The following is a 12798-nucleotide window of genomic DNA, read 5'->3' as shown; positions in this document are numbered from 1 at the left end:
CAGGTGTGCGTCACCACGCCCGGCTAATTTTTTTGTATTTTTAGTAGAGATGGGGTTTCACCATGTTGGTCAGGCTGGTCTCAAACTCCTGACCTCGTGATCCACCCACCTCGGCCTCCCAAAGTGCTGGGATTATAGGCATGAGCCACCGTGCCCAGCCAATCCTTCTTTTTCTTAATCCTGAATTTGAGATTCTGGCCCAGGCACTTGTGAAATCACGTCCTTTGTCTTGTTTTCCAAAGGACAGGCTCTGATGAGTGGCCAGGATAGGCAGTGGCAGGAGGGCAAAGCTCGAAATGCTGACCTGCCACCCACACCCACAACTGCCTGGGGAGTTAGGGGCTGACGTGGCCAGGGAGGGGCTGTGGGCCAGGAGGTGACCTGTAGGGCCCCACCTTGACTCCCTGACCCTGTCCTGCTGCTCTCACCCCCTTTGTAAAAGGCCAGATCTTCACTTTGCCCCGAAAAGTACCAGTCTGGCTGCCCATGGTCTTTCTGACATCTTGTCTGTGCTACTGCAGGTATTCTCTCTGGGAGGGGGTGGATCGGAATAGGAGAGACAGGAAAGGCCACCCGAGAGTGGGCCAGTGTGGGGAGTGTGAAATGAGGCTCCTGGCATGTGAAATGGAGTCAGCAGAGTGAGCCGGCCTCCACTCAGTGAGCCGGGTCTCCCCCACAGCCGGCATGTGCTGACCTCCTTCCAACTGCTCTACCAAGAGAGGGAGGACGCACCCAGCTGTCGGGAGGGCCAGAGATGGAGGGCCCAACTACAAGGATGCAATGCACAAGACACACCTTCCACTTGGCACTAGAGAACCAAGGTGCTGCTAAGGGAATGAGCCTTGTCACCTCCCACTGCCAGCTCGCCTTCATGGGGTTCTGGCTTTACCAGCACAACCTCCATTGCTCAGAAGGGAAATAAGCATCTAGAAAGGGACACGAGTTGTCCGACTTCCTGGGATGGGGCACCCTCGCTTGGGAAGCCCTATGAATCCTTCCCGTCTTCTCAGGAACATTCTGTTTTCGCCTGAGCCCTAGGACCACGCAATATCACTGCAGGCAGAGTTTTCCTAGCAACCACAGAATCCAAGATTACATCATCCCCTGCACGGCAGCTGAGTTGGTTACCTAACAGATGCCGACTTTTCCTGAGTGCTGCTTGCCCAGCTTGCTAATCAGAAGGGGGCTGGCAAGAGTCTGTGAAAGGGGAGTTGTCAGCAGAAGATGCCTTAGTGGCAGTGATGGTGGCAGCCCGCTCACTCCTCTCCCTGCCTGCCGTGTGGCCTTTCGCTCAGGGACCTTGGGCCTCTGTAGTGAGCTGCAGGCACAAAAATAGCCCTGGATGCCCCAGGAGGGAATGGTGCATCTACAGAGGGAATGGGCCATTGGCTTCTCAGAGGAGCCCAGACCTGGGGACCAGGACTCCCGACTCCACAGCCTGCCCAGTGTGTGTGCCTGTCCTGCGCTCTGAGGGTGGGAAGGAAGTAATCTTCTCCAGGTCACACAGGGACTCTGATGGCTATTTAACAAGACACTTGAAGCAAAGGATTTGCAAGAGTCCTACCCTTCCCACACTGCCAGCTGCCACCCCCTTCCCTGGTAGCATTTATAGAACCTCCCACTGTGCTGCTGGAGCCCTGCAGAGAGGAAAAGGCCTGAGGAGCTGCGGCCTGTCTGTGCTCTCTTCTGTTCCTTAAGGATATTATCCAGGCTTTACCACAAGGATCTGCTTTCCTTTGGGATGAAAGAGAAGGCAGGCTCTCAGTTCTTCCAGAGCATTCTCTGACCTACCCTTGTCACTGGTTGGCCAGGTATTTGTCATTCAATGAGGTCTCACCATGAACCTGATAGGCCTCTGGCCGAGGACACCGGTTCCCCTTTTCCTCTTCTCTATGAAATTTGGGCCAGTTACCGAATAGGGAGGGTGAGCTGTTAGATTATGATCATGACTCGATCCCTCAGAGCTGCAGTTTTAGAGCCAGGAGGGACCTCAGAGGTTGAGTCCTACAGTCTTTCCTTTGAAGACCAGCATATGGCAGCTCCCTCAGGTAGTCTCGCTGTCCTGGATGCACAGCAAAGAGGGCAGCAGGCCAGCCCACTGCCTCCAGGCTGCCAGCTGGGTTTCCTACCCTGTTTTACAGATGAAGCTCTGTCTCCCCCCTTGGTACCTCTGTTGACACTGTCTGAACTTGAGCTCAGAGCTTCTATTTGTCCCTTCCCACCAGATGCAAGTGAGCATAGGAGGGAAGAGGTTGATCTGTGTCTCCTGTTCCACACTCAAAAACATTAAAAGATAAGGATAGCCAAAACCCGATGACAGTATCATGAGAAAAGAGAACTACAGATGAGTATCTCACATGAATATAGATGCAAACACGCCCAACAAAATGCTAGCAAACTGAACACAACAACATATAAAAAGGATTCTATACCCTGACCAGGTGAGATTTATCCCAGGAATGCAAGGTTGGTTTAACATCTGAAAATCAATGACTGTAAAACACCATATCAATAGGATAAAGGACAAAAACCATACAGGAAAAGCAGCTGATGAAATCCAACATAATAAAACCACTCAACAAGGCCAGGTGCGGTGGCTCACGCCTGTAATCCCAGCACTTTGGGAGGCAGAGGCGGGCGGATCACTTGAGGTCGGGAGTTCGAGACCAGCCTGACCAACATGGTGAAACCCCATCTCTACTAAAAATACAAAATTAGCTGGGCATGGTGGCACATGCCTGTGTTACTTGTGAAGGCTGAGCCAGGAGAATCACTTGAACCTGGGAGGTGGAGGTTGCAGTGAGCTGAGATCGCGCCATTGTACTCCAGCCTGGGCAACAAGAGTGAAACTCCGTCTCAAAAAAAAAAAAAAAACCCACTCAACAAACTAGAAGAGAACAACCTCTATCTGATAAACAGCATCTATGAAAATCCCACAGCTCTTATCATATTTGTTGTGAAAACTCTCCCTACCAAGACTATGAACAAGAAAAGGATGTCCGCTTTCACCATTCTTATTCAATATTGGCTTGAGGTCCATTCCAGGTTAGGTAAGTTAAGAAAAAGAAATAAAAGCCATCCAGATTGGAAAGGAAGAAGTAAAACTATCCCTATTTGTAGATGACATGATCTTATATGTAGAAAATCATAAGGAATCCACTAAAAAAAAATTTTTTTTTTGAGATAGGGTCTCACTCTGTCACCCAGGCCAGAGTGCAGTGGCATAATCTTCACTCACTGCAACCTCCGCCTCCCAGGCTCAAGCAATCCTACCACTTCAACCTCCCGAGTAGCTGGGACTATAGGTGTGTGCCACCACATCTGGCTAATTTTTGTATTTTTTGTAGAGATGGGGTTTTGCCATGTTGTCCAGGCTGGTCTTGAGCTCCTGAGCTCAAGTGATCTGCCCACTTTGGCCTCCCAAAGTGCTGGGATTACAGGCTTGAGCTACTGCACCTGGCCCACTAAAAAACTATTAGGACTAATAAACAAGTTAAAGGTACAGGATAGAAGGTCAATATACAAAAATCAATTGTATTTTTATATACTAGCAATGAACAATCAAAGTAAAATTAAGAAAATGATTCCACTTATAATTGCATTAATCATAATAAAACACTTAGGAACAAATTTAACAAAGTGCAAATTTTTATGCTTTGAATAGTACACAACATTACTGAATAAAATTCAATACATGATCTCTATCAAAATCCCTTTCTTGGGGAGTTTGTAAAAATTGCCTTTTTTTTTTTTTTGTAGAAATTGACAAGGTGATCCTAACATTCATATGGGAAGGGAAGGGACCCAGAATATCCAACACCACCTTGAAAAAGAAGAAGTTGGACTCACACTTCCCAATTTCAAAACTTACTACAAAGGCAAGGTCAACGAGACTGGGTGGTACTGGCATAAGGACAGACATATAGATCAGTGGAACAAAAATGAGAGTTCAGAAATAAACCCTCCAACTTATGGCCAGTTGATTTTTGACAAGGGTGCCAAGACAATTCAGTGGGGAAGAAATGAACAAATGTGTGGTGGGACAACTGGATATTCACATGCACAGGATGAAATTGGACTCTTACCTTGCAACATCTAAAAAAATTAACCTGAAATGGATAAATGACCTAAATACAAGAGATAAAGTTATAAAAATCTTGGAAGAAAATATAGAAACAAATTTTTATGACCTTGGATTAGGAAATGCTTTTTTTTTTTTTTTTTTCCTGGACAGGGTCTTGCTCTGTCACGCAGGCTAGAGTGCAGTGGTACAATCAGCACTCAGAGCAGCCTTGACCTTCTGGACTCAATTGATTCTCTCACCTCAGCCTCCTGAGGAGCTGGGACCACAGGCCCACACTGCTACACTCGGCTAATTAATTTTTTTTTGGCCAAGGTGGGCAGATCACTTGAAGTCAGGAGTTTGAGACCAGCCTGATCAACATGGTGAAACCCCATCTCTACTAAAAATATCAAAAAGTTAGCTGGGCGTGGTGGCACATGCCTGTAGTCCCAGCTACTCGGGAAGCTGAGGCACGAGAATTGTTTGAACCCAGGAGCTGGAGGTTGCAGTGAGCTGAGATCGCACCACTGCATTCTAGTCTGGGCGACAGAGTGAGACTCTGTCTCAAAAAAAAAAATAAGAAATAAATAAATAAAAGAAAAATTGTTTTGACAGATGGGGTATCTTCCTCTGTTGCCCAGGCTGGTCTTGAACTCCTGGGCTCAAGCCATCCTCTTGCCTCTGCCATGTAAAGTACTGGGATTACAGGAATGAGCCTCCACGCCTGGCAGGAAATGGTTTCTTAGTTATGATATCTAAAGCACAAGCAACAGAAAAAAATAAATAAATAAAGAGAACTTTATCAAGATTAAAAACTTTTCTGTTTCAAAAGACACCATCGAGAATGTGAAAAGACAACACACAGAATGAAAGAAAATGTTGACAAATCATATATCTGGTAAGGGACTATTACGCAAAATACATAAAAAATTCTTTTTTTTGAGAGGGAGTCTCGCTCTGTTGCCCAGGCTGGAGTGCAGTGGCGTGATCTCAATCTCACCACAACCTCCGCCTTCCGCATTCAAGCGATTCTCCTGCCTCAGCCTCCAGAGTACCTGGGATTACAGGCACCAGCCACCATGCCCGGCTCATTTTTGTATTTTTAGTAGAGACGGGGTTTCACCATGTTGGCCAGGCGGGTCTCAAACTCCTGACCTTGGGTGATCCACCCGCCTCAGCCTCCCAAAGTGTTGGGATTAAAGGCATGAGCTACCATGCCTAGTCCATAAAGAACTCTTAAAACTCAGTAATAGGCTGGGTGCAGTGGCTCACGCCTGTAATTCCAGCACTTTGAGAGGCCGAGATGGGGGATCACCTGAGGTCAGGAGTTCGAGACCAGCCTGGCCAACATGGTGAAACCCAGTCTCTACTAAAAATAAAAAATTAGCAGGGTGTGGTGGCGGGCACCTGTAGTCCCAGCTACTCGGGAGGTTGAGGCAGGAGAATCGCTTGAACCCGGGAGGCAGAGGTTGCAGTGAGCCAAGATCACGCCACTGCACTCCAGCCTGGGTGACAGAGTGAGATGCCATCTCAAAAACAAAACAAAACAAAACAAAAAAAACCCTCAATAATAAAAAAGTGGAGAAAACCCCAATTTAAAAAAATCGGTGGCTGGGCGTGGTGGCTCACGCCTGTAATCCCAGCACTTTGGGGGGCCAAGATGGGCAGATCACAAGGTCAGGAGATCAAGACCATCCTGGCTAACACGGTGAAACCCTGTCTTTACTAAAAATACAAAAAATTAGCCGGGTGTGGTGGCGGGCGCCTGTAGTCCCGGGAGGGACTGTTGTACTCGGGAGGCTGAGGCAGGACAATGGCGTGAACCCGGGAGGCAGAGCTTGTAGTGAGCTGAGATGGCACTGCTGCACTCCAGCCTGGGTGACAGAATGAGACCCTGTCTCAAAAAAAAAAAAAAAAAGGCCAGGCACAGTGGCTCACGCCTGTAATCTCTGCACTTTGTCTGCACTTTGGGAGGGCGAGGCAGGCAGATCACCTGAGGTCAGGAGTTTGAGACCAGCCTATCCAACGTGGTGAAACCCCATATCTACTAAAAATACAAACATTAGCCAGATGTGGTGGTGCGCTCCTGTAGTCCCAGCTACTGGGGAGGCTGAGGCAAGAGAATCTCTTGAACCCAGGAGGTGGAGGCTGCAGTGAGCTGAGATCACGCCATTGCACTCCAGCATGGGCGACAGACCAAGATTCCGTCTCAAAAACAATAACAACAACAACAAAAATCCAAAACTATGATAAACCATTTCACATCTACTAGAATCAAAAAGACAGATGAGAACAAGTGTTGGCCAGGTTGTGGAGCAATTGAAACCCTCATCCATTCATTGCTGGTGGGAGTGTCAGGTGGTGCAGCTGCCAAGCCTGCTCCACAGTCTTTCCCATCTCAGCTGATGGCACCTCCATCCTCCTGTTGCTCAGGTCAGAAGTCCTGGGGTCTTCCCAACCCCTCTGTCATACATAAACTCCACACACAATGCATCAGCAAATCCCATTGACTCTACTTCGCTACTTATAAGGTAGATGCTAAGTACATCACCACTTCTGCCACCACCACCCTGGTCTGGGGTGGGTGGACTCCTGAATCCCCGCTTGCCTTGACCTCCTCTCGCTGGCCCCTGATGGTCCATTCTCCACATAACCACCAGGGGGAGGTTGTTAGAAACCTAAGTCAGCTCCTACCATGCCTTTGCTCAAAACCCTCCAGAAGCTTCTACTGCAAGACTGCTCATCATACTCAAGGCCAACGCCCACCTCCTCACTGTGGCCTGCAGGACCCATACACGCTGGTCTCTGACTGCCACTTCGCCTCCCTTTACAACACACCTCTCACCACTCACTGCGCCAGCTACATGGGCCCCTGGCCGTCCTTCAAGCACAAGTCCTTACACCCCAGGGCCTTTGCACCTGCCGCTTCTGTTGCCTTGATGTTCTTCTCCAAGTTTATCCCATGGTTCTTGCACTTCATAGAGGCCCTCCCTGAACACAACTTCTAAAATGGCCCTTGTGTCTCAATACTTCAGGTGAATGAGGTCTTCAGCACCCTCAGTGCTACCCACAGAGCTCTATATTGAGCTGACCTTCCTTTCTCCACTGGAACGTACATCTCATGTCATCAGGGACTTTGTTTTGTTCACTGACATAGTCACAGTATCTGGGCAAGTACCTGGGACACAGGATGAATCTTTACTTTACAGATGAGGAACCTGAAACTCAGACAGACAAAGCAACTCAGTGAATCAGAGGCAGAGAGAAGACCCAGATCCAGACTCCAAAGCCCATGCCTTCACCCTAGAAGGAGAAAGGAAACCACAGACCTCTCCAGTCACCCATAGCACTAAGGCTCAACTGGCCTCCTAGCATCTTAGTTCCATCTTAGTTCCATCAGAATGGAACTAAGAACCAGGGCTTAAAAACACCACCAAAGCAGCCCAGGGACACCTTGGAGATAATTCAACATGGAACCCAGAGTGCCAACCTGGGAACAGCCCTGGCCCTGGCCCCCTGCCCCCAACTGGTCCCCACTCCTATATCCCCTGAGCCCTGCTCCCTATCTCTGCCTACTGCCCTACCAGACACCTCACTAGTCCCCTGGCTCACCTGCCCTGGAAACCAGGGCCAGGACACTGGCAAAGGTGCAGCTTTCTAAACCAGGACAGGGTATCCAGCAGGCCCTCCCATCCTATGCCCAATGCCAGCTTTGCCCCTTTAGTGGAGTCCAGTCAATTGACTGGGGAGAAAAAATGACAAATATGCAGGAGCTTAGAAAAGGGAAGCTGGCCCCTAGCCGGGGGCGGGAGAGAGACAATGGGAGCTCAGGATGAACTCCCACCAGCATGCTGGAACCAGCTCTGCTCCCGCCAACACTCACCCTAGGCCTGGCCTGGCTTACTCAGGCTTTTGGAGAAAGCCTCCTGGGGGCCTCTGACAACTCCCAAAGTCTGCTGAGAATCCCTCTTGCTATTTGAGACTCTTAAGCTGAAGTCTTTCAAAGGTCCTTTCCTGAATATACTGGGCAGCTCGATGCATTTCCTGAACTGCCAGGGCAGGCTGCTATTGGCCCTGCAGGATTATAGCTGGGTCAGCAATAGTGGATGAAAGAGAGGAGCATGGAGATTCTAAAGCCCCAAGGCCAATCCACGGAGCAAGGGCATTTCACAGACCTGGCTGGGGAAATCCTGGCGGAGCCTAGTGCTGCACTAGCTCCTAATTTGCAGACTTGGAAACAGGCCAGTCCCAGGCCACATGGGTGAAATGTAGCAGACAAAGGCCTGTGACCCTGATCTGTAGACCCTGTTCCCACCTCCAGGGTGCCTCCCTGGACTATCCAACATGGTGGGGTCTGCTTTCACAGCGAAGAGGAGGGCTTGGTCCTGGCTTCATTTCACCAAAGCATCTGGGTGTGGGAGGGACAAGCTGACCTCCTACCCCAGGGAACTTCTCCAGATCCAGGATCCTGCAAAGTCCAACTCAGCACAGGTGCTCAGAGGTGGCCAGGGAGAAAGAAAACAGACCTGAGCACAAGTCCTTCCTCCAAAATTGATGAGGGTACAAAAAAGCCTGGCTAAACTCCCAAAGGCCGCAGGCCCTGCAGGCTCCACAGACCAGGCAGGGCACAGCCCCGTACAATGTCACTGGAGAAAAAGGGGAACTTCAGTCACAGATGGACACTCCCGCATCACCCAATTCAGAACCAGGATTCTAGGCCGGGTGTGGTGGCTCATACCTGTAATCCCAGCAATTTAAGACGCTGAGGCGGGTGGATCACCTGAGGTCAGGAGTTCAAGACCAGCCTGGCCAACATGGTGAAACCCCGTCTCTACTAAAAAAAAAAAAAAAAAAAAAAAAAACTTAGCTGGGCGTAGTGGCATATGCCTGTAGTCCCAGCTACTTGGGAAGCTGAGGCAGGAGAGTCACTTGAACCTGGGAGGCGGAGGTTGCAGTGAGCCGAGATCACACCACTGCATTCTGCATTCTGGCATGGGCAACAGAGCAAGACTTCATCTCTCAAAAAAAAAAAAAAAGAAAAAAGAACCAGGATTCTTCCAGGCCCAGTTCCCCACAACCATGTGCCCTGGGGACAGGGAGCTTCTGCCACATCATCCTGCAAGACCACTGAAATCCTCACCACCCCTCTTCCTTGCTGGCCAGAACTTCCCAGGACGGTGTCAGACATTCTGGGGTCAGGTACCTGGAGGCCTCCTGAAGGCCTCAGGAGCCTTACTCCTCCTAAAGAGGGTAAAAAAGTGGGGCGTGAAAATTCAGAAATGTGACCTGAAATCTTCAGGGCCTGCAAATTCTCATGGCTGATGCGGGGAGCTCCCTTTGTGAGTCACCATCAGCAGAGGGAGCTAACTTTGGCTGAGTGCTTCACAACTGTCCAGGGAATGCCACCTGGCAAGCCCAGGGCCCATCCTTGACACACATGGCAGACCAGGCTGGAGAGGGAATGCGACCACATGCTCCCAAGTGTCCAGGACAACGCCCACTCTGTGTCTCATCCTCTTCTCTGACCATATGGTTTTTGGTTGTGGTACCTTTTCCTCCTCCCAGGAGCTCGTTAATCTTGCTATTAATACCAACTAGCATCTGCTACCTGGCTATCCAAAACTGCAGTGGCTGAACTACCAGCTCTAGGGAAAGGCTACCTGGAAAAGCAGGACCCAGACGCTCCTCCAAAGGGAAGCATTTCTGAAGGGGACAAAACTCAGGTACCACCCTGGACTGGGCCTCCTCCCAGACAAACCAAGACCTGCTGGTGGCATGTGCTGTTTTCAGCAGCTCGGGACTATGAGCTGGGTGTTCTATACATCTCAGCTCTGATGCTCCAGAGTCCCCAGGGGATGGCTTTTACCCAGAGACAGCATACACTTGGGTTGCTATGGGGATGGCGGCCGGCGACCAGTGATCCACCAGGGTCTTAGCAGCCAAAGCAGCACCAGGCTCAGGGGCGCCTCCTGGGCTCCAGGCTGACAACCACCACGGGCACAAGAGGCTGCTGGGCGGTGGCACTGCAGCAGCCAGTGCTGTGTGGACGTGCATCGAGCTGCCAAGCTGCTGAGCCAGCTCCCAGTAGAGACATCAGGCCTCCTGGAACAGCCAACAAGAGCTCGGGAGGCAGCTAAAGGCCCTCCTAGGCTTGGGGTCCCTTGTGGTACCCCAGTACCAAGACCCTGGAGCTGATACCCAGCCTGGGTCTGACTCTGACTAGCTGTGTACCCCAGGGGGAAGTCCCTGCACATCTAGCCTCAGTTTACTCATCTGTACAACGTGATGAATCTATCCCCAATCTAACTAGCCACAGGATAACATCCACAGCATAAAGCATCATAAACGACATCCCACAGGGTCGCACCTTGGGGCTCCGTTATCCCTGCTCTGTTCTAATCCCAGATGTGCTCCCCCAAATCCATCTTGCCCTGTTCCCACCCTCCCATCCCTGCTGAGCGTGACACACACATGACCTTTGTGATATGTCTTCCCAGGTAAGGTGTTCATTCCCTGTATTCAAATTCCCTGGTTCCCCAAAATATAAGCTCTCATAGACCAGGGAGCTTTGACTGCCAAGAAGGGACGGAGATGACCAGGTCTTCACCTAAAACCCTGACATATTCTCTCTCTTTTTTTCTTTTTCTTTTATATACACACCTTCAATAGAGATGGGGTCTCACTATGTTGCCCAGGCTGCTCTCAAACTCCTGGACTCAAGTGATCTCCTGCCTCAGCCTCCCAAAGTGTTGGGATTACAGGCATGCACCACCGTGCCTGCCCCATCCTGGCATATTCTCAAATTTTAGTGGGCATCAGAATTGAATGACCTTGGGAGCTTGCTTAAAATGCAAATTCCCAGGCTCATCTGGCAGGCATTCTGGGGCTATGGCAGGGCCCAGGAGTCTGCATTTTAACAAGTACCCTCAGTGATTGAGGTGTGCAAATGTGTACAGCATGCTCAGAGAGCTCAGTGCTACAGACTGTCCCCTGACCTCCACCCGACCCCAAGCTGTCATGCCTTCTTGCCCAGCATTCTGGAGGAGAATCCTGTAGCATCCTTCCCACCGGTTTCTCTACACGCACATCCGCATGCATTCTCCAAGGCCCCGTGCAAACAGCACCTCTTCTCTGTGGCTTCCTAGGTGGTCTCCCCTCCCTCAGCCCAAAGCTCTTTACGCATTAGTTCACACGCCAGTCTGCTCTGCTGGTGGTCCAGGAGCTCACGGGCAGTGCTGAGGGGTGGCACCGTGCCTAGCACACAGCAACTGTGGGCTGATGTGAGTGGAACCGTCCAGCCATTGGATGGAGCAGCCCTCAATGCCCCTCTCTGACAGGGCCTGCCTCTTACCAGGGCTTGAGGGGGGAAGTGTAGAGTCCCACAAGGACTTCTCTGAGGCCATTCGGGCATCTGTTCTCAGTTCTAAACAACAGAACCCATGATGCGGGGTGATGGGGTCAAAGCGACCCTCCCTGGAGCCGCAGCCAGGTGCTGAGTAAGCAGCTGGGGTCAAAGCGACCCTCCCTGGAGCCGCAGCCAGGTGCTGAGTAAGCAGCTGGGGTCAAAGAGACCCTCCCTGGAGCCGCAGCCAGGTGCTGAGTAAGCAGCTGGCCCTGCACTTCAGCACATTCCTCGCTTTTCTTGGGATTCTTTTTCCCCCTTTTTCAGTGACACAACTTATACACCAAATCCTCCTGGCTGATTTCTGTTCAATTCAATATATAGATGATTTTTGGTTTAATTTTGTTATTAGGTTACAGGTAATTCTCATATAAGTGTTGATTAAAGTTAACAAAGATTAGCTTCCCATCTCATAGACTAGAATTCTCCCTGGGCCTGACTATAATTTCAGTGCAGAGTCTGTTACCGCCTGGAGCCTCTGGGAGAAGCCTCCAAGCCACATGTAGGGAGAGAGGGGACCCAGAAACCCCAGCAGATCATCCGTGTGGCACCGGGCCAGTGCAAAGGAGGGGCCCAGCCGGCTGCCCCCAAGGAGGAGCTGCTCCAGCAGCCTGGCCCTGGAAGGCGCAGTCCAGGCATCCATCCAGCAGACACCTACACTGCACCAGAGGCAGGATGGGGGACTCATGTGTGATGGTGAACACGGCACAGACCCTGGCCCCGAGGGGCTCCCGACGTAAGGTGGTAAGACTGGCATGGAGCTCCAGGGCACATGCTGACTTGGAAGGGGTCAGCGAGGGCTTCATGAAGGAAGTGAAAGAACAGAGGCTGGAAGGCTGTTATGGGGGATTCCAGGAAGAACTTTCCACACTGAGCTGTAACATATCATGCCACCACCCCTAATAGGGCAGGGCCGCTGAGGGGGTCAAGGGGGTTGGTGAGCAGAGAGCTGCCTCCCTCATGCCATGCTACGAAAGGAGAGGCCGTTTCCTTACAGCCTGGTTTCTGCTGATCTACCCATGACCACAGATATTTTAACAAGGTTCCCAGTGTAACCCTCAAGCCAACTGACCTAGTTTAGGCTCTCTGGCAGCAGACCCTGAACCAGCAGCCTCAGCTTCCAAAGGGGAAAGCCTGGCTGGCCGCAGCTGGGGGAACCTTCCCTGGAAAGTGTCTTGGAGAAAGAGTGTGATCAGGTGGAGGCAGGAACAGGCCTGGGAGCCCCGGTGCCAGCACACAGCTCCCAGAGACAAGAAGGGTGGCAGCAGACCAGGGCATGGCCCCAGGAGGCCCCCAGGCAGAGAAAAAACAAGGAGCTTCCTTGACAAAATGA

General features: G+C 50.8%; 1 protein-coding gene across 4 annotated transcripts in view; it reads right to left on the bottom strand.

The window, feature by feature from the left end:
• Positions 1 to 12798, bottom strand: part of CTNNBIP1 (catenin beta interacting protein 1) — a 62115-nt gene that overhangs the window by 3239 nt on the left and 46078 nt on the right. The gene's annotated exons all lie outside the window — the stretch shown is intronic.

Source organism: Pan paniscus, chromosome 1 (genome assembly GCF_029289425.2).
Source record: "Pan paniscus chromosome 1, NHGRI_mPanPan1-v2.0_pri, whole genome shotgun sequence".
Lineage (NCBI taxonomy): Eukaryota > Metazoa > Chordata > Mammalia > Primates > Hominidae > Pan > Pan paniscus.
Note: the sequence above shows the minus strand (reverse complement) of the source record. Positions and strands in the feature narration are given on the sequence as shown.